Raw genomic sequence first — 23,574 nt, forward strand, 5'->3', positions numbered from 1 at the left:
ATCCTGATCAACATGGTGAAAACTCGTCTCTACTAAAACTACAAAAAATCAGCTGGGCATGGTGGCGCGTGCCTGTAATCCCAGCTACTTAGGAGGCTGAGGCAGGAGAATTGCCTGAACCCAGGAGGCAGAGGTTGCGGTGAGCCGAGATCGCGCCATTGCACTCCAGCCTGGGTAACAAGAGTGAAATTCCATCTCAAAAAAAAAAAAAAAACTTAGTAGAACATTATTTCAATGAGGGTAGAACCTTATGTTACTGTAAGAAACGAGTGCCCTAACTGATTTCACTTGGAAGACAGAAGGTTTTATACTCCAGTTTAAAACTGCTTTTACTTCGTTGGAATTGGGATATAATATATTTCAAAGAGGGTTTCACTCACATGCGTGTACTAATTAGTTGTTCCAGTTTCCAGGTTTCAATGCTCACAGGAAAGAAATAATAAAAATAAAATACATAATTGTGCAATGTGATGTAAATCACCGAGGAACCAAAATAATAATATTTACCAAGCACGTATGACACACATTATCTCATTTAACCTCCATAACAACTCTATAAAGATGATGATTTCTGCATTTTGCACGTAAGGAAACTGCAGCTTACAATAGTGCATCATTTGTCCAAGGTCAACCTGGGACTGTTTGATTCCAGTTTTACTAATTCCTCAAGAATAAGCCCTGCTAATTTCCTGTTAACTGCTTGGACCCTCAAAGCAATCCAGTGAGGCTGGGTGTGGTGGCTCACGCCTGTAATCTCAGCACTTTGGGAGGCTGAGGAGGGTGGATCACCTAAGGTCAAGAGTTCTAGATCAGCCTGGCCAATATGGTGAAACCTTGTCTCTACTAAAAATACAAAAAGTTAACCAAGTGTGGCGGTGGGTGCCTGTAATCCCAGCTACCAGGGAGGCTGAGGCTGGAGGACTGCCTGAACCCGGGAGGCAGAGGTTGCAGTGACCCAAGATCGTGCCATTGCACTCCAGCCTGGGCAACAAGAGTGAAGCTCTGTGTCAAAAAAACAAAGACAATCCAGTGGATTAAGTATTATTATTTTCCCCATTTTGGTCAAGGAAATAGGTCCAGAAAGATAAAGTGTTTAGTTGGATATTTGCAGAACCCAGACTCACTCGCAGTTTCTCAGAAATCTGGTAACACCTTACACTAGATAACACCATTGCTCAGGCCCACAATGTAATTTATTTATGTTGATAACAGATATCAAAGACTAAACATTGAAGGTGGAAATAACAAGATGATAAAATTCTTTCAAATCCCTAGTCTTGGAAAAAGCCCCTGTGATACATTTAGCAGTTCAGCAGCTTTAAGGCGGGCATTTCTACAGCTAATTGCAGCCATTTTAGTTTCTAACAAACAGGTCCAGCCCAGGCCCCCTGATCTGCATCAATTACTTTTGGAAAAGGAATCAGGATCTGCTTCTTGGAGGGTAGAGTCACACACATACAAATGCACACGGGAATCTCTCCATGGTGTTTAGTCTAGTTCTGTGGTTCTCAGCAATCCCCTCCCAACAAACCTAACCCCAGTGCAGTTTTATGCCCCTCCTCCTTGACTCCAACCTCGCCCTATACACACCGGGTATTTGGCAATGCCTGGAGACACTTTTGGTTGTCACAACTGTTGGGGAGCTGCTACTGGCCTCTAGAGGCCAAGGATGCTGCTAAGAGTCCTACGATGCCCAGTACAACAAAAAATCATGTGGCCCAAAATGTCAATAGTGCTGAGGTCGAGGAGTCCTGGTCTAGCGAATGCTATTAAACACACACACAACTGAAATTACTTAGGATTGAACTGACCTTGCAGATTATGGCAAAGTAATGAAACTGAAGGCATTCTCTAGAGTGGACTGTTTATCCACCTATATATATTTACAAGTTATATCTGACCCATTTCCAATGATGATTTTGGCCTACCATAAATGCACGCACAAGACAGTTACAGCAAAGATTTTTCAAAAAGATCAGAAGCCATCAAGACAGTGGGGAGAAAGAAAGTACATTCAACTTCCGCTAGTCACTGGGGATTTTGTCATAATTCTTTAAAAATCACATTGATATGTCTTCTCTACTTATTCAAGCACTTTGTTGGTACAAGCCAGGTTTTCATTTATTCCAGTCCAATAAGAATTAGAAAAAGAAGACTTGATGAATTCCAATATTTACCTTCCTACCTCAGTGAAGATATAGAACTCTCAGGTTTTCAGACAGAGTTCAAATCTTCTTTGGGCTGACCTTTTAAGAAATAATGGGGAGGCCGGGCGCAGTGGCTCAAGCCTGTAATCCCAGCACTTTGGGAGGCCGAGGCGGGTGGATCACGAGGTCAAGAGATCGAGACCATCTTGGTCAACATGGTGAAACCCCGTCTCTACTAAAAATACAAAAAATCAGCTGGGCATGGTGGCGCGTGCCTATAATCCCAGCTACTTAGGAGGCTGAGGCAGGAGAATTGCCTGAACCCAGGAGACGGAGGTTGCGGTGAGCCGAGATCGCACCATTGCACTCCAGCCTGGGTAACTTGAGTGAAACTCCGTCTCAAAAAAAAAAAAAAGAAATAATGGGGTTACTTTTCAGCCTGGAGCAGAAAACAGGAGAGTGGTTGAGTGAAGAGGGAAGGGAGGCCGAGTTAGATGAGAAAGCCATAAATTAGTCCTTCCCAGGGGAGTTTCATTACTTTATTTGAAATACTGTCAAGTTCCAGAACATCAGAGACAATCATATACATGTACAAAAATATGTTAATATCCATGGGTGTGGTTATGTGCTGTGCTGGTATGAAACTGTAAATTAAGAAAATTCAGAAAAAACTTCTTTATACATTCTCCATTATAGTACGAAAGGCCTATTTATAATAATATGTAATGCCTGTTATCTTTTTTCTATACTTACAGTGTCTCTGCATTAGACTAATAGTGCAAATAGGAAGGAAGCTGTTTTATTATTTTGAGTGACATTTTACATTATTCCCTAGAACCCCAATATTAATTACTTTCTATTGAACAAAGGTTATTTAGAGTCCTACCTCATATTTCACACCAAAAACATTTTAAAGATAAATATAGTAAAGTAAATGTAAAAAATAGAAACCATAAAAATGCCAGAAGAAAATTGTAAGTAGTTTTCTAATCTTGGAGTTAGGAGAACTTCTTGAAGCACAGAACAGGAGGCAGGAATATGTAAGGAAATACTGATTGGAATACTTTTACAAAAATTTAAAACTGCACATTTGATATTTGATAACATTCAAGATTTGAGTTTTAACCTTTGTTCAACAGTTTTTTTTGTTTTGTTTTTTTACTTTGAGACAGGGTCTTGTTCTGTTGTCCAGGCTGGAGTGCAGTGGTTCAGTTGTGGCTCACTGCAGTAGCCTTGAACATTTCGGCTCAAGTGATGCTTCCCACTCGTAGCTTGGATGGGGTCTTGCTATGTTGCCCAGACTGGTCTTGAACTCCCAGCCTCAGGTGATCTTCCTGCCTTAGTCTCCCAAAGTGCTAGGATTATAGGCCTGAGCCACTGTGTTTGGCCTGCTCAACAGGGTTTTGATGGCAATTAAATGGTTTGGAGGGGTAACTAGGTGGCAACAGAGCAAATTTAAGTTATTGTGCACCTGTTATGATTGTCATTCATGTCTAAAAGCTGAATGGTTTACGTCAAAGCAGCTTTTGATAGTGAACTTTCAATTTCTAGCTTATTTCTGGAATTTCTGCTGACATACTAATTGTTAATTTTTTTTTTTCCTTTAACCCTTATGCCATTTATCCCTTACAACAATTTCACAAGGTATTGTCTTTACGTATAAGGAACACCAGGGTTCAGAAAGCCTAGGTATTTTGTCTAAACCCACACAGCTAGTGTGTGCCCACTGAGTGCCGGTGTCAGGCACACAGAGATTCTGAGAGCTTGAGAAAGACCCATCAAAACTTATGATGCCAACCTCACAATCTTCAATCAACCGGAGAGTCCCTGAACCCCACATGCACATCTGTGCCATCAAAATACCCGGATGCCACCTGTTCACCTTCTTATGTTAACTAAGAAAATGAATCATACAGTTTTATGTGCCAGGACTGTGCTAAGCACTTTACATGAATTATTTTAATTCAGTCTTTTCAAGAGCCCTACAAAGTAGGGTTTTTGTTGTTGTTTTTGGGACAGGGTCTCACTCTGTCACACAGGCTAGAGTGCAGCGGGGCAATCTCAGTTTACTGCAGCCTCAACCTCCTGGGCTCAAGTGATCCTCCCATGTTCGTCTCCAGAGTAGCAAGGACTACAGGCATGTGCTACCATGCCTGGCTAATTTGTGCATATTTTGTAGAGATGGGATTTCACCGTGTTGACCATGCTGGTCTTGAACACTTGAGCTCAAGGGACCTGCCAGCCTCGGTCTCCCAAAGTGCTGGGATTACAGGCATGCACCACCTTGCCTGGGGCCGGAAGTAGGTATTCCAAGCTGCAATTTACAAGACAGGAAAACTGAGGCTGTCAGAGGTTAAGCAGACTGCCCCAAGTGCCTTAGTTGAAGGAGCAATACTGCCAGAGTATTTTTCCATTAAGTTTGGTAGTTATAGGAGTGTTAGACATTCCCATATACAGTTAAAAATGTTTTGATTAAATATCTAGACAGGCCAGGCTTGGTGGCTCACGCCTGTAATCCAAGCACTTTGGAGGCCAAGGCGGGCGGATCACCTGAGGTCAGGAGTTCAAGACCAGCCTGACCAACACGGTGAAACCCTGTCTTAAAAAAAAAAAAAAAATTTAAGAAAAAAGAAAAAAATATCTAGACAATGACTTTGCATATTGATTTTTGGTTGCTATACACACATCTTAATAACCAAACACCCTTTGGTACGAATTCAGTGGCTAGTCCACTTTAAGTCTTTTTTATAGCAGGGATTGGCAAATGACAGCCGGAGGACCCAATCCAGCTCAATGCCTGGTTTGCTGAAGTTCACAAACTGGGAATGTGGTGTTTTTGTTTTTTCAAATGATTGAAAAAAAATCAAAAGAGTAATATTTCATGACATGTGAAAAGTACATTTAATCCAAATGTCAAGGCCTAAAAATAATTTTATTAGAACATAACCAGACTCATTCATTTACGTGTCATCTTACAGACGCTTTTGTGTTATAACAGCATAGAGTGGAGAAGTTGTGTCAGGGACTGTATAGTATGCAAAATCTACGATATTTACTCTCTGGGCTTTTACAGAAAAAGTTTGCTGACCCCAGTTCATGTTACAACTGGAGGTTCTGGATTTTTTTTCTACTAAATTCCAGAAAAAAAATTACCTTCTTTTTCCAGAAAGAACATGAAAGCAGTCTTCCTATAAAAAACGTTGACAGCTTAGGATGATTTGAAATGACACCATTAGGTTCTAGTTCCAGTGACTGGCTAGCGGGTCCAGCTTGAAAGACCCCCTCCCTCCCTCATTTTAAATACCCTAGAGTTGGCTCTAGATGGTAAAGCTGGGTCTTACTACCCAACCTGTCCTCCCATTATTCATCGTGACCGCGTTATGGGTTTAGTTTCACAACATTATGAGTTCATCCGGGCTTCTTGAATCACTTACAGGAATTTTCATTTTCATTCTCAAACTCTTACACTTTCTCTGCTGTGAATTTTTTTCTAACATAAAGCTCAGACTACTAAATGGCCTACACAAGTACCATAAAGTTTATACTTTATTTTTTAAGCAATCAGAATTTTTAAAAATTGCTTTTTCTTGACAAACTAAACTTAATTTTGCAGGCCACAGAAGAAAATACCTTTATATCCAATGATCTCAAAGCACCTCTGGTGAAAATACATAACAAGGTAAAGAACGTCTATTTTTAAATACTACTTCTTGGAGGAAATACTATTTAATGGAAAAGATGTGACTAGTAACAAAGTCCAAGGCTATTTCTGGTTCTGCGAATGACTCACTTTGACTTTGGGCAAATCATCTCACCACTGTTGCTCTTTATCTGCAAAAACTGGACTTCATGCCTATGGGAGTTGCATGGCTAATCAATGCCTGGAAAATGCGTAGTGGCAGATGCTACAAAAGTGCTGAGCCTTAAAAAAAAAAAAACCCACCCCCACCCCCCAATTTGTATTCAGTTGAGGTTGGGGTTTACTGTTATTTAACATTCGAAGGCCAACACTATGTTAAGTCCAGCATGCTGCACAGAACAGATAATATCACTGTCCAGTAGGGATTTTTTAATCTAGGATTTTTGACTTTTAAAAAATTTACTGTGGTTGGGGGTTATTTTAGAATCCGATAATACACCGATGCAAAAACGTTAACCTTTAAGTTGCAAACTATCGATTGGAAAACCTAAATAAACCCCCTCCACCAAAAAAAAAAAAAAAAAAAAAAGCCCTCCCCCCGCCCCGCCAAGAAATCTCTCAAAAACAAGAATTCTTCTGATGTTTTTCTCCTCCCTGCAGTTCTCCATGTTACAGTCCTCGGAGGTAGAACAAGCATAAAATACTTTCACTAATAAAATATGACAAACCGCCGGATTATACGTGGCCGATTCCCAGTGATTGCCCTGCTACACAAAGCAGAAAAGTAAATGCCATCATCCCCCTTAGAACAAAAGAACTTAGGAATAAAAAACATGGAGAGGGGGGAGAAAGCAGCAATAAATAAAGGTGAGCCAAGGCCCCGGTCCCCCGCCCCTCCCGGGAGCGAGTGCGGGACTAAGTACTGCTAATAAAGTGGTTCAAGGGTAGTTATTTGGAAAGGGGGCGGGGTGGCGAGGGGAGGGAGCGGGCGAGCGGCTGCCGAGGATTGCATGTTGCATTCGACTTGAGGTTGCATCTCTCCTGTTGCCTGGACCACGCTCTCCCATTGCAGTGCTTCCTCAACGCTTCTCCTCGCTCCTGCCCCTCGCGGCTTTCCCCCCCGCTTCAAACTGCTGTTGCACTGGAGGGAGTTGGGGCCGCTCCGGAGCCCCTTTGCAGCTCCCGCGGGCGGGAGGGGTGAGTTGGGATCGGGCCGCGGAGTTGGGGGGGCCGCCGCGGGCTCCGGCCTCGCCTCGGCTGCGGCTGCACAGGAGCCGAGCTGCGGCGCTGCACGGGCCCGGGATTGCGGCGGCCCCGGAGTTTGGCCGCCTTCGCCGCCGCTAGGTGCTCGGCCCCATCACCGCCGTCGCCGCCGCTGCACTGGAGTTTGGCTGCCGCTGCCCTACTTCACTCTAGTTTAGTTTCACTCACTTTACATCCGGGTTTTTTCCCTAGGCAATGGGTGCCGCAGCACACCCCGTTCCTTAGGCAAAGTGAAATAAATTCGCCGCACCGACACGTCAAGTAGTCCGCCCGCCCGAGCGCCGCCGCGGGCCCCCGCCGTCCCCCCCGCCGCCCCCGGTGGGGGGACCCGCACGTCCCGGTAGCCGCGGGCCGAGGCGCGGGGGCCCAGGCCGGCCGCGGTACCACTCCTCCCGGCGGCCCCCTCCCTGTCCGCCGCGGCCCGCTCTCCCCCGGCGCCTCCTCTCCCCTCGCCCTCGTCCCCGCTTTTCCAGCCCCAGTCCCTCTCGCCCGGCTCTCGGGAGCGGCGGGGGCGCGCACGGCGGCGGCGGCGGCGGGCCGGCGGGGCCGCGCGGCGGGCTCCCGCGCGGGCGAGTGTGTCTGGGCCTGGGCGGAGGGATCCCCGGGCTGAGGCGGCGGAGGTGCTGCGGCCCGGGGCCGGGTGGTGAATGGGCTGGTGGTGCTCGCTGCTGCTGCTGAGGAGGAGGAGGATGAAGAGTTGGGCTTGTTTGTCTCCCACAGTTTCTCTCCTGCTGCTCTGATTCCCCCCTCCCGATTCCGGCCCGGGGCCTGTGTGTGTCCCTCCTGGAGGAGGAGGAGGATCCAGTTCCTCCCCCCAACCCCCTCCTCCCCACCCCCCCTTGCCTGGGGAAGAGGAGGAAAGAAACAGCCCAGAGAGAGAGAGAGAGTGAGAGAGAGAGAGAGGGAGAGAGAGAGAGGAGAGGAGGAGGAGGAGGAGGGAGAAGGGAACAACCTACCATCTTAACACACTAATATCTAAAAAGTGCGAGAGGCCCAGAGCAGCAGCAGAAGCAGCAGCAGCAGCTCCAGCTTCTTCCCTCCCTCCCCATGAAGAAGAGTTCCCTCCTCCTCCTCCTCCTGCTTCTCCTGCTCAGAGTTCCTGCCTCCAGCTGCCAGGGGGGACAGCCAGCCAGCAGCAGGAGGGTGCAGTATCCCAGCTTTTCCATTCTCTCTTCTCCTCACTCTCTCTCTTTTTTTCTGGAGTAGCTCTATTTCCCCTCCCTCCCCCTTCCCCCTCTGCCTCTCTCCTCTCTCCCTCTGTCTTGTCGCTGGTGTTTGTCTCTGGGAGGATCAGGGGCTGCCTGCTTGGAGTTTGTTGTGGGGGGAGGTAGGGGGAGGGGAGGGGTGTGTGGGAGGGAGGAGGGAAAGGGGGGTGTTCTCGTCAGGACCCCTCAGTCAAGTTGAGATTTGAGCAATAACTTCCCCTTCGGGGCGCCCCCCTGCGTGCCCTTCCCGTACCTCCCCCCCCGAAAAAAAGACAATGGGAAAACCTTGGCTCCCCCCCTCCTCCCCTCTGCCCTCCACCCCTCCCCAGGATAAATTGGAAGTAAGTTTAGGAGCAGCCTCGGGATCCTGGGCGCAGAGTGCAGGGCCGGAGCGGGTGACAGAGGCGGCGTGCCGGGGGCGGCAGGGAGGGGGCGTCACATTGTCCCGGAGGGGGGCCGGCCGGGGGCCGCGGGCGGGGGCGGGGGGCGCGGAGCCTCGCCCGCCCCCCTCGGCTGTCCCTTGGCCCGGGGAGGGTAGCTGGGGCCCCTCCACCCCCCCACCCCACCCTGGGATGCTGTCGGGGGGGAAGTTTTTATTATGGTTATTTAATTAAAAAAAAATTTTTTTTTTGGAAAACCATCTTGTTTGGTGACTGAGGGATCTGGTTAAAAAAAAAAAAAAAAAAAAGCTGCGGCTGCTGACGCTGCCGGGCCCGAGTGTGTGTGTGTGTGTGTGTGTGTGTGTATGTGTGTGTGAGTGTGAGTGTGTTGGTGCATTTGTCTTGGGTGGCCGGAGCAGCGTTGGGGAAATTCCGCTTATTCTTCTTCTTCTGCAACTTGTTATTCCGGAGAGTCTGCCTGCACCCCTCACCCTGGGGCCGGCCCTCCCGCATTCGCCCCCGCCGCCGGCGGCCGCGGGGCGCCCCCGGGACCCCAAGCGGGCCGGGGCGGACAGGCCGTTCCGAGAGGGGCCGCGGCCGCCCCTCCCCCGCCCGCGCCCCCGCCGGGGGGAGGGGCGCGCGGAGTGGGACTCTTTCCGTTTGGTCCAGCCCCGTCGTGCACGCAGTTCCCAACACTTCTCGTCATCCTCTCTTTGGTCTCTTTATTCTGCTGAGCGGTGCTGTTAGGATTTCTTTTTTTTTTTTTTTTTTCTCCCCCTGACCACGTTCGCAATGGTGGGTAGCAGCAAGGTGGCCCTGTTAGGGGAGGGGTTGGTATCGAGATTGGGCACCGGGGGAGAACGTCTCCTTTCAACTTTGTCTGTGGCTTGCACCCCCGGAGAAGGCCACAGGCCGGTTGTGGGGTGCAGATGTGCCGAGAGTGATTTCTAAGTAGTTGAGTTGTTGTGATGAGGATACGACTGCTAATGGTCGGCAGGTTTTGTTTTCATTGGTGAATCTGGTGTCATCATATTCCGGTCATATGTTGAAATATTCTTTGTTTAGGTCTGGAAGTAGAGGATCTCACTCTGCACGTCCACATTGTGTTGTTTTTAAAATGATGTCTCTGGGAGTATGGATTTCTAGAATTTCAAATCTGAGTGAAGGTCCGGACTTGTGTGGGCCTCGTTACCTGGCCTTGACAGTGAACTTTGTGGGTGTGTTTCGGATTTCAAAGATTTGCCCCATAGCTGGGGACCGAGTTGTGCATTTTTGCTAATAGTCGGTGTCAGGAATGTAGATGCTTGAGCTGGAGAAGTTAGAGAGGGAAGAACATTTATATATAAATAATGGGTAGTTGAATATTAGAATCAGATTAATTTGGGCAGATGAAAGTTTGTTTGTTTGTTTTAAAGCAGTTATGCACTCTGGGAAGGAAGCCTTTTCACAGGTTCACTTGATAGGGATTCTTTAAGGCGAGGGGTTGGAATTATCTCCTTTTTGAGAGGATTCTCATCAACATCTGTAGCTTTATTGAGGGCCTGATAAGGGTACTGAAATTGGGGCTAAACCATGTTAGCATACTTTTCAGTATTTATGATATTTGTTTACATCGGGTGTTCACTTTAATTTGGGCAATAGAAATAAATAGGTCAGCTTTGCTTTTGGCCTTTGAAGTCTGGCCCCCTCCTTCCTTCTTTAAGTTTCACAATTTACTTGGTTTACAGCATTGTTGGAAACTGTTACTACATTTTTACTGGAAATACTATTATTCATTTTAATTTTGGTAAGTTCCTTCTTATTCTGTTCTTCTGTCTTCACTTGTTTATGGAATCTGTGTTGTGGGCTTAAGCTAGTTTATTTTAGAAGGTCATTAAAAATGTCTGAAAAATACATTTTCAAATCCGGGGACCTATCTTTTGATGGCAAAGAGGAAATTTTGTGTGCAGTTATACTAATGTTTATTTAAAATATTTCTGTACTTAAAACGTTTGTAGATGTACAACTATCCTTAAGTGAAGAGCATAGTAATAGTGCACAGAGTTCTCAAAGCACAAACATCTGGCTAACATGTTAAAAATCTTCCAGGTGCTTTTGTTTTGTTTTTTAACATCAGACTTTTGCTTTTGATAACATAATAGTATTTGCAGTTTGACTGGCATTGCTTGACTGCCCATAATAAAGTTTTTTGCTTGGGTGCTATTGAAGGCTTTTTAACTTAGTTTTTAGATAATTTTGCAGGCTTGATGTAAGCATGTTATATTTTGAACTCAGGCAAGTTGTTATGGAACTGGAGTAGTAATAGATGAAAAAGACACCTACCTGGGCTAATTGTATTTTTAGAAGGTGTAAGTGATGGATGGGGCCTATTTCTTTTAGCCTTGAAGGGTCCATCCTTTTTCCTATTCAGTCGTCTGGAAGGACCTGCCTCTGAAATATTCTTCTTCTGCTTACATGAAGATCTCTAAATGCTATCCAGCAGGAGGTGCTACAGCAAGATAAAGGATATTTTTGAATTTTGAGGGTCTTGCTACTTATTACAGCTTGACTTAGCTTCAGCTAAGCAACAGGATTAACACCTTAAAGTTCCAGAAAGATTTTGAGTAAGTCCATTTAAAACTTTCCATCATAAATTATGTTTGCTATGTGAAACTGAAGTCTTTGACTATACAAAGTAGGTGTGTGACTGTGGATAGCTTAAGGATTCTGGGCCTAGGTACAGAGCACTGTTTAGAATTATTTTATTTGGAAGGGGAGTTTGTCTTCTGTTGATGAGTGGGATGTTGAGCACGTATTTTTAAAAAATTATTTGTAGGTTTTATAAACAAAAGTAGTTGCTGTGATTTAGGGCTTTAAGCCTTATCATCCCTATAGTGTTAATAATATTAATACAAATAGTACATAGAGTAGTTGAGATTTTGGAAAAGGGGATAGTGTGTGGAAAAAATTTTAGACTTCTTCTGGTTTTATTCCGCCATCAGATTTACAGACAATGATTCTAATGTAGATCAATTTTTTCTCACTCAGCATCATAAATACATATGGTAGATATACTTGTTAGCCTGCAAAGACTGAGATTCTTGAACTGTAAGTAAAGTTCTGTCAGTGGCAGGTCATTGCTGATATAACAATAGCTGCATAAAGATTAATATAGTTTCATAGCATTTACAGCACATGGTCCTCTGAAACTCTGTTAGTGTTAGGTGAATTGATTATCACTGGAAATATCATGCCACGTGGTTGCTTGTAAAGTTTTGTGTCAAAGTTTTAACAACTTGAGGATGTTAGAAAGTTTGATAAATCTGCTTTGAATTTTGTCTATTTTGTAGGCATAATACTATTTTCTCAGTAAGACCAAATGAGATAATACATGTAAAAGTTCTTCATAAATGGTAAGAAACCGTGCAGATATTAAGTTGTTGAGATAGGTAACTAATTAATACATGGACAAAAGCTTCTGTCTTAAAATGCTAAGTTTTTCCGTTATCAGTTGACAAATGCATTTAAAGTGCACCCTGGACACTATAATTTTTGAGATGGAGTCTTACTCTGTTGCCCAGGCTGAAGTACAATAGCGCTATCTCAGCTTACTGTAACCTCCGCCTCCCGGGTTCAAGTGATTCTCCAGCCTCTCAGCCTCCTTAGTGGCTGTGATTTCAGGTGCCTGCCACCACGCCCGGCTAATTTTTGTATTTTTAGTAGATATGGGGTTTCACCATGTTGGCCAGACTGGTCTTGAACTCCTGACCTCAGGTGATGCACCTGCCTGGGCCTCCCAAAGTCCTGGGATTATAGGCATGAGCCACTATGCCCAGCCTAAATTTTTGTTTTTTAAATACTGCTGTGGTTACCAAAAATCTCTTTGTTATAGTTGTGAAGCTTCTTGTAAGAAATGCTGCCTAGTCAGTTTGCCATAATTAAAAAAAAAAAAGGTCATTTTTCCTTTTGAAGATCTTGTGAATTGTACGTCCCCTATTACAGTTTTTCTTCATTTCTCCATTGATAGTGATATGATAGTAGTTGATTTTAGTGAGTGTTTAAGTTCTTGGATTCTTCTATAGACTCTTATTAACACAGAGTAACAGATGTCATGGTTAAAGTTTTGAATGTTTTGACTGACTCTGCTAACTTTCCGAAAGAGTCTCACTGACTAAAGCTTTCAAGCTTGTTTCACAGTGAAAAAGATGTATATCTGTATGTGTTAGTATTAGATATATGTGGATATATCATTTTTGTTTTTCTGTTTTAGAAGGATGCACGAGGAAATGACTACTCAAATGTAGAGGAGGGCACTGAAATATTTTTGTGTAAAAATAACCCAAAAGTTTAAGCCTTAAGTTTCAGCATTCTTATAAACTCTGCTCACAAATTTGGAATAGAAAACATTTTAAAGTAAAATATAGATAATTAGGGACCCTGTGTTTATGAGCCTATCAAAAGGTATAGTATCTTAAATTTTAGAAGTGACTGTTGTTTTGAAATTGCCCCCGTTAGAAAGTAAATATAGAAACTTGCTTCTATGAAGGGTGAAAAAAACATTTAACTGTTTAGATAAAAATGAAACCTCTCTCAGGGTGTTATTAACTTTTTCATCCCACAGACAGTGAATATTAAAGCTTTCTGTGAAGACATACTGAAGTTAAGATTATATTAATATACTTTTAAATTTTGTATCCTTAATATTTTATTGCTGAAGGCTTTTGTATTTAGTTACTATTCAAAGACAGAAAGGAAGGAATTAAAGTTTTAGGTCTCTGACCTTTGACAGATTTCTTTTATATCTATACCTGGAACTGATTTCTTGAAGCATGTTTGAATTTTCATATTATTTTGTGCTGGGAAATATTAATGATTTATGTTGACTTCTCAGGAGCTTTTGTACATGGGCTTTTTTGTAAGCCTAAGACTTCTTTAGGAGCATAGTAATACATTTTGGTCACATTAATTTTACCAGGTATATGTTTTTGCTGCTTTGGGATTTTTTAAAAAAGAAATAATATGTTAACACTGCACTAAATTTATTTTAGATAATTATTTCTTAAATAGCATATATTTTGTACTTTGTGTGTATATGTGGCCCTACTATTTTGTAGGCTTTCATGTAATTCTTATATATGTGTTAAATTTTTGAATAGTTATCTTTTGTGAAAATGTTGAAATAGACTTTTAGGAATAACTTTTCTATTACTTGTCCATCAATTCAGTCTTAAAATTACAGTGAACTCTTCCCTTTTAGAAATTGTATGTGAGGTTCAGTCACCCTTTGGACCTTTCTAAAGCAACTTTCTTACACTAGACTTGTGTGGCAGTTTGAATACTCCTTCCCTTGTCCCTTCTAGTACCCTGCAAGTCTTCCACCCTCCCTGCCTTAAAAAAAAAAGTTGAATAAAAAAGCATTTGGTGAAAATATCTTAGTTGAAGGCAACTATTATTTTCTATATTTTGGAATCAGTTACAGAAATGTTTTCTGCTTTTTTAAGTTGTCAAGAATGTGAACCAGTATGGAAGGGATAGGAAGGGGATGAGGCCTAACAGGTTGATGATCTAGGCTTTATTTTGACTCTGTTTGTGGGCCTAGGGGGAAAAAATAACTTAAACACAGAAGCCAAAAAGATGGGTTTTGTTTTATTGTTTTGGCTGCATTGAGAATACAAACTGTCAGTACTTGAGGAGAAGGAGCAGCAGAAAGGAATTGATTTTTTTTCTGCTGCAGATCCAAGTATTGTTAACCATGTGCATCTCCAAAGCGACATACTTGCAAATCAAACTGTAGTTGATTCTTTCACTCAATTAACAGTCAGAACCCAAAATTGTTTTTTTTTAATTTTAAATGAGTACCCAAAACTTTGGGGTAATGACAATAATTTCCTGATAAAAGTGGGTGATAGTAACCATGGCAACTGCTATCTCTGGCCTTATGGACAGTATGTTGTATTGATGAAGCTTCAAATCCTTTATAGTAGCCTGTCACTTTTATGGTGAAATGTAGTAGCATGTGTTGCAGATGATTTTTAGCTGGATTGCGTTAAATTTGTGTGCCAGCTTATCTTTCCTTGTTAGGAATTTCTTGGACTTTATTCCAAAACATGTTTGTGAAGGTGCTGTTGCCTGAAAATAACCCACCACCTGTGTTAGGCCTCCTGATGCAGATTGCAGTTAGTTCTTTCCCAGCCTCCTTCCACAGTCTTGCAGAAATAGGAGGGTGTGTAGCAACTGTATGTATGTAAATTCTAGCTCAAACTTATCAGCTTGTGTTTGGACATGTTACTGATAGCTTAAAATTTTTTTTTTTGTATTTTCAGAAGAGGTCAGTGGATGAGAGAAGTGGGCCTGTAGTTGGAATACTGTTTTTCTAAGTGTTCTTTCTTGAAGCGTCTGTGTGTGTGTGTGTGTAGGGAATTAGAGATGAGGAATGAAGGCATAAATGTTGAGTAAGGACTTTACAAAAGCAGAACTTCAGTATTTTTGGTTTGTTTTTGTAATGGTGTATGTATGTATTACTATAAAAATTATTTCCTAGTGGGCAGTATTAGAATATGGGGAATGTTTGCTTGTGATAATTTTCTTCAAGAAAAATTATTTATAAAATATATCTTGAATAATTGTTAAAAGACAACCTGTTAAAACAAACTTTTTTTCTTTTTTTTTCCTTTCTTTTTCTTTTCTTTTTTTTTTTTTTTTTTTTTTTTTGATATGCAGTCTTGTTCTGTGGCCAGGCTGGAGTGCAGTGGCGTGATCTCAGCTCACTGCAACATCCACCTCCTGGGTTCAAGCAGTTTCTCCTGCCTCAGCCTCCTGAGTATCTGGGACTATAGGCATGTGCTACCACACTCTGCTAATTTTTGTATTTTTAGTAGAGATGCGGTTTCACAGTGTTGGCCAGGATGCTCTCAATCTCTTGACCTTATCCTCTGCCCATGTCAGCCTCCTAAAGTGCTGGATTACAGGTGTGAGCCACTGTGCCTGGCCAAAACAATTAAATTTTTTGAGGGAGAGGATTAAAGGGTGTTGAAATGGATCCATTCAAACTTTTAAAAACTGTTTTGAAAATTATATTTTTTATTACATTGTCTTTTTTATTTTTAATCATTTTTTTCTGTGCTTCTCCTATGTAAGATTTTTCTAATGCGAAAATGTTGATCTAAATATTGATACTTTTTCCAATATGTGCTAGAAAAACTGTGTGCCAGAGCAGAGAACATACAAATTTGGTGTAAATTTGATTAGACTCTGATAATAAAATATAGTCAAATTGTGCTAGGTAGTTCAGACTTTCTTGAAACTTACTGTGATAAAGTGGTTTACCTACTACAAGTCCCAGTATGCATTGCAGTTTTTGCTTAACTTCAGATTACAGCACTGCATGCTGGGACCTGTAGTTGATTTAAACAGCACGGAAAACCCTTCCCTCTTGTCTACTCCATTTTATACACAGCTTTCCAGGCTTCTAAGAACTTTCTGCTAAGTAGTTTGATTACTAATATTATTATTATTATACTGCTGAAGTTCTAAAGTGAGTCTTCAGAAACAGCCTGGTGTTTTAGTTTACATTAGATTAGTTTATTATATTTTTTTATAAGCTACTATAAGATTTACACAGAAAATGATATATTGAAAACTTGACTTAGCAGATGTAAATATTTTTATGCATGTGGTGATACTCTTTATAATCAGGGCATCATTGATTGCTAGTGTGGGCATGAGAAGCCTTTTATTATCAAGCCTGATATATATGCTGTTGCTTTTTTTTTTTTTTTTTTTTAATGGGGATAGTTATTCTCTAAGGTTGGATGGAAGATTTTTTTGTGCCAGTATTTAATTTCATAGTTCTGTGATTCTTCTGTAATAATTGTCAACATCTTGAATATCAGTACCCTTTAACTGGAATTCCTGAAAATAAAGGTGGTTTTAGTGTAATTTTAATCCTTGAAGATGTAGTCTGAGGCAGAGAAAGAGGTGAGACTTGTTTAATAATTTATTTTTTAATTTGTAAAGTTTAAATTTCTTTTTTTTTTTTTTTGAGGATTCTACTTTAATTTTATTAACTAATATCAGAGGGTTGTCGCAGGGATTAATTGTTAAAATCTATGACAGTGCCTCGCACAGTGTTTGCCACATAATAAGGGCTCAGTAAATGTGTAGAATTAGCAGCAGCGGTAGTAGTGGTTACTGTTATCTTAAAAAATAGCACGCTTCACATTTTTTTCTCTCTTTTTACAGTATAATTTGATCAGAAGCCCAGGCTGTTCTAAAAAGACCTTGAGATTTTTGGCTTATGATGATGATGTGGCAAACTCCTTAGAATGTTTCTGCTGTGTATAAAATGTCCTTGCACCTCAGTTTCTCCCTAAGAAATACATGCCCCCAAAAGGACTATCACGCCAGTAGCTGAATTTTGAATAGTGTTCAGCTCTGCTTGTCTAGTACTCATTGCATCTATACCACAAGCCTTTGGTTGACTTCAGAAAGTTCAAAAGATAATGAAAATTTCTTTGTTTACAATGTTTGCAGTGGTAGAATATCCAAACTACTTGATTAAAGAAAAGAAGATGCTGCAAAAATGCCCCTTGCATTACAGTGTGTGTAACCTTGGAAAAGTTCTGTTGTGTTTAGAAGCATGTACCAATATATCACTGTAGTTCCCAGTGTTACAGGATTGATGTATGAGAGCCCAGTAAGCAGCCCCAGAAAGAAGGTGTTGTTTCCAAATATCTTATGTCTTTACATTAATTTTCTCTTTTAGGACACTGACTTCTTTTAGGTTCTTGAATTTGTAGGCTATGTTTATTTGCATGACTTGTCCCTTTTGGGTGCTTGAGAAAGGAAAGGGATGCCTGGGGATAACTGGAAAATGTAAGCCTAAGTTACAATGTATATGTCTTAGTTTGAATGTATGCAGGAGCAGGGTAATACCTTTCTTACTTGCTTAGCCAGCATCTTATTCCAGCTTTTTCCCTGGCGAGAAGTTTTACAATATTGTTGTTGAGGGCTACCATGATTATTTAAGAAAATTCTGCCTTTAGTTTTATTTATTTATTTAGAGACAGAGTCTTGCTCTGTTGCCCAGGCTGGAGTGCAGTGGCTCAGCTCACTGCAGCCTCCGTCTCCCAGGTTCAAGCAATTCTCATGCGTCAGCCTCTTGAGCAGCTGGAATTACAGGCATACACCACCGTGCCTGCCTAATTTTTGTATTTTTAGTAGATATGGGGTTTCACCATGTTGGCCAGGCTGATCTCTAACTCCTGGCTTCAAGTAATCTGCCCGCTTTGACCTCCCAAAGTTCTGGGATTACAGATGTGAGCCACCATACCTGGCCCAGGTAATATTTTTTAAAGTACTTTATATAGCAAACCAATCCACTGTAACAGTACTAGCCTGCTCCCTCCACATAGTTGTGATTTAAAATTTGTTAATATGTAGATTAGACATTAAAATGATTCTTTAGATGTGTCCAAAATGTATGGAATCTGGTCTGATATGCTTCCACTTTATAAACTGTTTTATTTATATTATATAAGTTTGTCTTTTCAAGACCTAATATATTGAAATAAATTCAGCAGTTACAAAGGAGTTAATACAAAGAGCTAAATATAAGGAGGAAAACAGTCCCTGGTATTAATGGGCCAGTGCAGAAAATATCAGGCTTGGAGGAATTCTCATTCCATATTTTTATCATTGTGTGTACCCATGTGCTTACTGAAATACTAAAGTTGGAAATCAGGAGAGGAAATAAGGGGAGTAAAACTGGGCAGCCATGTGTATTCAGTGTAGAGACCTCTGACACACCTAAATTATTGAACAGTTTTCTTTTGTAATGAAATGTCCCAGGTCAGAATAAAGGAAACAGTTGTGATGATGTCAGAAGACTTGGCCTTAAGTATACTCCTGACACTTAGCTATGCACTTTTGGGAAATTCATCCCTGCTGGGCTTTAGTTTACCCATTGGTAAAATGGGGATAATAATAAGGACCTGCTTCACTATGATATTAAAAGGATTAGATAAGAATATTCATGAATGTACTTTATATAACTAAATGGTATATATAAATTGAATTTTTAATCAACAATAAGGGCCTGGGTTTTAAGATATTTGTCGATGTCATGTTAATAATATTAATATAAAATTTAAATAATGAGTTAGAATCAAAAGGAACAAAAAAATTAGTGATCTACCCTGCTCCCAATAGACTAGTTCTTTTTTTTTTTCTATTTTTTGAGATGGAGTCTTGCCCTGTTGCCCTTTCGCCATCTGGCTTACTGCAACCTCCAACTCCTAGGTTCAAATGATTCTCCTCCTTCAGCCTTCCCAAGTAACTGGGACTATAGGCGTGTGCCACCATGCCTGGCTGATTTTTATATTTTCAGTAGAAACAGGGTTTCACTATGTTGGCCAGACTAGTCTCGAACTCCTGACCTCAAGTGATCCACCTGCCTCAGCCTCCCAAAGTGCTGGGATTACAGGTGTGAAACACCATGCCGGGCCCAACAGACAAGTTCTTGACATGTGTTTACATGTGTGTTTATGGTATAGTTTTTAGCAATATGTACCCTGATACATTTGTGTGTATATTATAAATATCGTAAATGTATTGGTATGTTGTCATGGGAATGAAAAATTTTAATTATGAGCTTTTGTGTTAAAAAATTTTTTTTAATTTTATTAACTATACAACTTTTATTTTTATGTGTTAATATACAAACATATAAATATATTTGTGTTTGGAGAAGTGACATAGTCACATTTTGGTGAAATGACATAGATTTAAATGTTTGACAAGTTGTGAACAGTTTTTGTACCTTAGGTTTATCTGTTGTCATTAATACTGTGTTTATTATGTATAGTGCTGAGCCTTATTGTACATAGGATCTCATTTAGTTTTAATCCTCACAGCAATATTCTGAGGATTTACTATTATTTTCCTACCTCCGTTTTACAAATAAGGAAGTAGAGGTTTCCCTGGGATCACGTAGGTAACAAATGATACAACCTGGATTCAAGCCCAGGTTTGATTCCTGAGCCCTTGCTCTTAAATGTCCAAAATGCTATATTAAACTATGTAATTCCCATAGAAACCTAGAAATGAATTACTAAAGAAGTTTTCAGTTTACTGAAATGGCCACAGCTACAATGTATGATTTTGAGGTTGTTTCATGTTGATTTTGGTTGGGTTAGGGTGAATAGCTTGAAAATAGTCAACATTGCAATAGGATGGAAATGAAGACATTTGGGACAGTGCCTGCTTTGTTCATCCTTGTATATCCGTTGCCGAGCGTAGTGCATAGCATGGGGTGGGGTCTAATAGCTATTTCTTAAAGTTTGGAAGTTGGACACTTTAGCATGGTTTAAGTTATTTTAATACATTTTTTTAGTAGGTACAAATGGTTTACATTCACTATTTCAGTCAGTCTTTATATAACTATCAACGTTTTAGAGTGTTAGATAAGTGTCCTTTCAAGAAATATTACAAAAGCTGTGCACCTAAGTTAGAAAATCATTCTAACAATATAGATATGTATAAAGTAGGAAATTAGTCATTCCGTTCCCATCCTACTTTTAAACTTTTCCTGTGCATTTACATATGTATTTTATACACACACACACACACTTTTTAAAAGAAGTTTAATTATACCATAATACTCTCTCAAAGTTTACTTTTTTCCAGGTGACTATTTTAAAAACTTGTTTATTTTTTAAAATAGGGCTTATGTGGGAAGTGGGAGCAAGGCTGGAGGAAGAGAGGTGGGTAAGATTTATACATTAAGATTCCAAACCTAGTGCCCTAGATTGATTATACTTCATGCTTTAGGAAATCATCACTGTTATTTTTAAAACTTAGAAAAAAAAATCAATTTAAAATGACAACATTGTTTTCTGTCCTATATAAGTAATTTAGGAGACATCATTTCTGGATTAAATTATTCTAGTTTATTCTGGTAGCTACTTATAAAGAGCGCAGTTGTGTTTTCAGATAACTTTTTAAAAAACTGGTAGTCTCTCTTCTTGGTTGTTAGGACACATTTCACATTTACAGAGTAAAGTAGGCAAGATTTAGGGCAAAACTGTAAAAAAGAAAAATAAAAAAAGTCAAGTAGGATTTTAAAACCAAGATAATATAATATTTTAACTAACAGGAACTCAAACTAGTACTACTTAATCAGCATAAAGAAACTCTGTATAGGAATGAGTCCTGGTCCTTACAACTTCATGGGAGTAGTGTCAGCTCCACCATTACCTATCCCTACTCACTCAACCACTACCAAATGCTATGCTGATAACCCAGTGTTTTTTAAAGCAGTTTAAAAAAAAGTAAGTTATTTGAGTGCTGTTTATTTTTTCTGGCACTATATTTAGAAAGACATACTAAAGGCCTTATAATCTACATTAAATAGAAATCTTTTGATTCCAGCTTTTAGAGTTTTAACTTGTTGCTAAGATTATTAGTCATAATTCACCTTTGTAATTTTTAAATTAAAATTTTTTATTACACAGGTAATAAAAAGATTTTCATTATGGAAGTTTTTAAAAAAGTCTTTCTAATCCTACAATACACTCCTTGCATCTAAGGTGCTTTATGCTTTTTTAGATCCACGAAGGTGCTGAAGCCTTGCCTTAAAATGCTAAGAATTGGATCTGATAAAATGTAGCAGTTTACTTAAACTATAGTATAGTCTATTTTTTTTTTACAAGCCAAGTTTAGTTTTTCTCATTGGTAGCATTCGTAAATGTGCTTTTCCTTTTGAGTGGCTCAGACCATGCCCTACAGAGTATTTTATTCTTGTTCGTAAGTGTACAGAGGGCTCAGTTAATGCTATGGATGGTGAAACTGGGAGAAAAGAATTTGACTAACTTAGTGGTAGCGCCTAATTTTCCTTTTAAATTCTAGACTCAGTCATCTTGACCAGTAGTCTTTAAAGTTTTAAAAATTATGGCTACCAGTTAAATGTATGGTAGTCTGAACTAGTGTTTTATGTTTCTTACCAAACAAACAGGAAAGTTGAAATTTTTTAAAGGATGAGATTTTAAAATATAAGTTGTAGTAGTTCCTTCCCAGTAGCTCCCTTCCTCAGGGTACCCACACACACTTGGAGACAAGTGCTCAAGATAGGCCATTCCTCCTGCAGAAGAGGCAGCCGTGGGGACAGCTGGAGGACAGTTGGTAAAAGGTATGGGACTTTTAAGTTGGAGTGATCTTTTGTAGCTTTTTAATTTTAAAGAAACAGCTTTTCTTCTGTGAAAGGCGGAAAGATTGAAAGTATAGGCCTGGGGAGAGGTAAGCTTTAAAAGACAGAAATATAAACCTTATTTGTTTTCCTCAGAGTTGACCAAAAGGGAAAGGTCTGCCTGTCCTGATAGCTTCTACTCCCATTGAGATGGCAGTGCCTTTTTCTGTTGTTAGGCAGTTTATAGAACGCAGGATAGCTTGGTAAGCGTCTTCTCTGTGCCTGATGTGACGTAACATTGTGGAGTATGCAGCATGCATGTTAAGTACAAGTGGTTGTATTTGGCTTGTTGCTGCAGCATTTTTGAAGATGTCTTAAAAAGCAATTATCAGTGGATGGAGTTGGATATGTGCAAATCATTGAAATCATCATTTCTTGAAGACCAAACTTTGTAACTTGAATTATTCTATTTAGTATTTATTTACTTCCCCCAACCCCCAACACCTCAGAGCAGAATTCTTTTCCTGAAAGGAACAGATGCTGTTAACTTATCAGGACTTGATACTAAAAAGCCTACCAAAATCTTCGTGCCGTTTATTTTCTTTATTTAATCTATATGCAAAACATATTGTAATTATTGCTGTGAGAGAGTTTTAAGCTGATGGTTCCCTCCGACCCCCAACCCTTTTGTGCTCAGGGAAGATAGATTAGGAATGCCAAATTGACAACTTGGTATAAAGAAATAATGACCATTGAAATAAAACAGGAGTTCAAATAAAAAGCAAATCAGATACAAATGTAGAATGAAAATATCTTTTAGTAAAATGTTAGCATGCTGTACTTGGAACAGATGCCACATTAATTCAAAAGAGAGCCCAGAAAATGTGGCAACTTTACGATGTCAATGGAGGGAGCTGCAATAGTTCCTGTTTTCATTGTGTCAGGTTCTCAGTACCTTTAGGTCCAGTCCTATTCTTTATATTTATTTTTTGTGTATTATGTGTTAATATACACATATTAAATCCATGCCTAATATTTTTGTGTCATTAAATACATTGTCATGCTATTAGATATTTGGTTAAAAAGCCCAATAACTTATACTGCAACAGTAATGTTTTTTGTTTTAAATATGTCTATCAAGATATTCAGAATCTGAAGCAAAAATTCTCTGTACCCTTCAAGGCACATTTATGATACGAAGGTAGTCTAAGAATTGAGTCTTTCAAAGAGGCCTAGTGCTTTTTAAATGTAGAACTTGGACAAGTTACAAAATTATGAGAATTTTGCTTTTTTCTCATTTAAATTTGTAGTTATCATTGGACATTTGTTACGATTTTTAAGTAGCTTAGACTCATTCATTCCTTTTGTGTTTTTTTTTTTTTTTCTTTTATGGTGTTTGGGAAGAAGGGGTGATGGAAGGGTACTGTACACACGGTGATATTTTCAGAGTGACATTCATTTTATAGAAGATTGCACACGGACATCTCTGAATTGCCCGTTTCTTGCAGTTCCTGGTTAGTGTGGGTCTGAGTGCAGAGAAAGGTGGGCTGGGGGCTCTTAACCAGATTTACAGTGTGCTACTTCCTGAGCCGTACAGTGATCTAATCATCAGGGGCATATCCTGTGTGCCTGTAAAAAAGTCTGGCACGCATGCTTAGAAAAGCACTACTAGTTTTCTCTCAGTTAAGCTTATAATTTACTAATTTGGAGAAAAGGTTAAAAGTTTTGTTTCCCTGTAATTCGAGTGAAGGGGAGTTTGCAGTGTGTCAGCAGGGCA

The 23,574-nt window shown here is 40.3% G+C and overlaps 1 protein-coding gene across 22 annotated transcripts in view; it reads left to right on the plus strand.

Moving 5' to 3' along the window:
* Positions 1 to 7,936: 7,936 nt before the first annotated feature.
* PHF21A (PHD finger protein 21A) overlaps positions 7,937 to 23,574 on the plus strand; it is a 198,697-nt gene continuing 183,059 nt past the window's right edge. For 3 of the 22 annotated variants that reach the window (XM_032283503.1, XM_032283485.1, XM_032283489.1), the window contains exon 1: positions 8,759 to 11,238. The gene's annotated coding sequence lies outside the window, so the exon portion shown is untranslated. Of the gene's footprint in view, positions 8,194 to 8,752; positions 11,239 to 23,574 lie in introns of those variants that run through there. The other 19 variants (XM_032283500.1, XM_032283480.1, XM_032283496.1 and 16 more) reach the window with 14 other exon arrangements.

The sequence above is a fragment of the Sapajus apella genome, unplaced genomic scaffold (assembly GCF_009761245.1).
Source record: "Sapajus apella isolate SASKATOON/1434 unplaced genomic scaffold, GSC_monkey_1.0 scaffold14, whole genome shotgun sequence".
Classification (NCBI taxonomy): domain Eukaryota; kingdom Metazoa; phylum Chordata; class Mammalia; order Primates; family Cebidae; genus Sapajus; species Sapajus apella.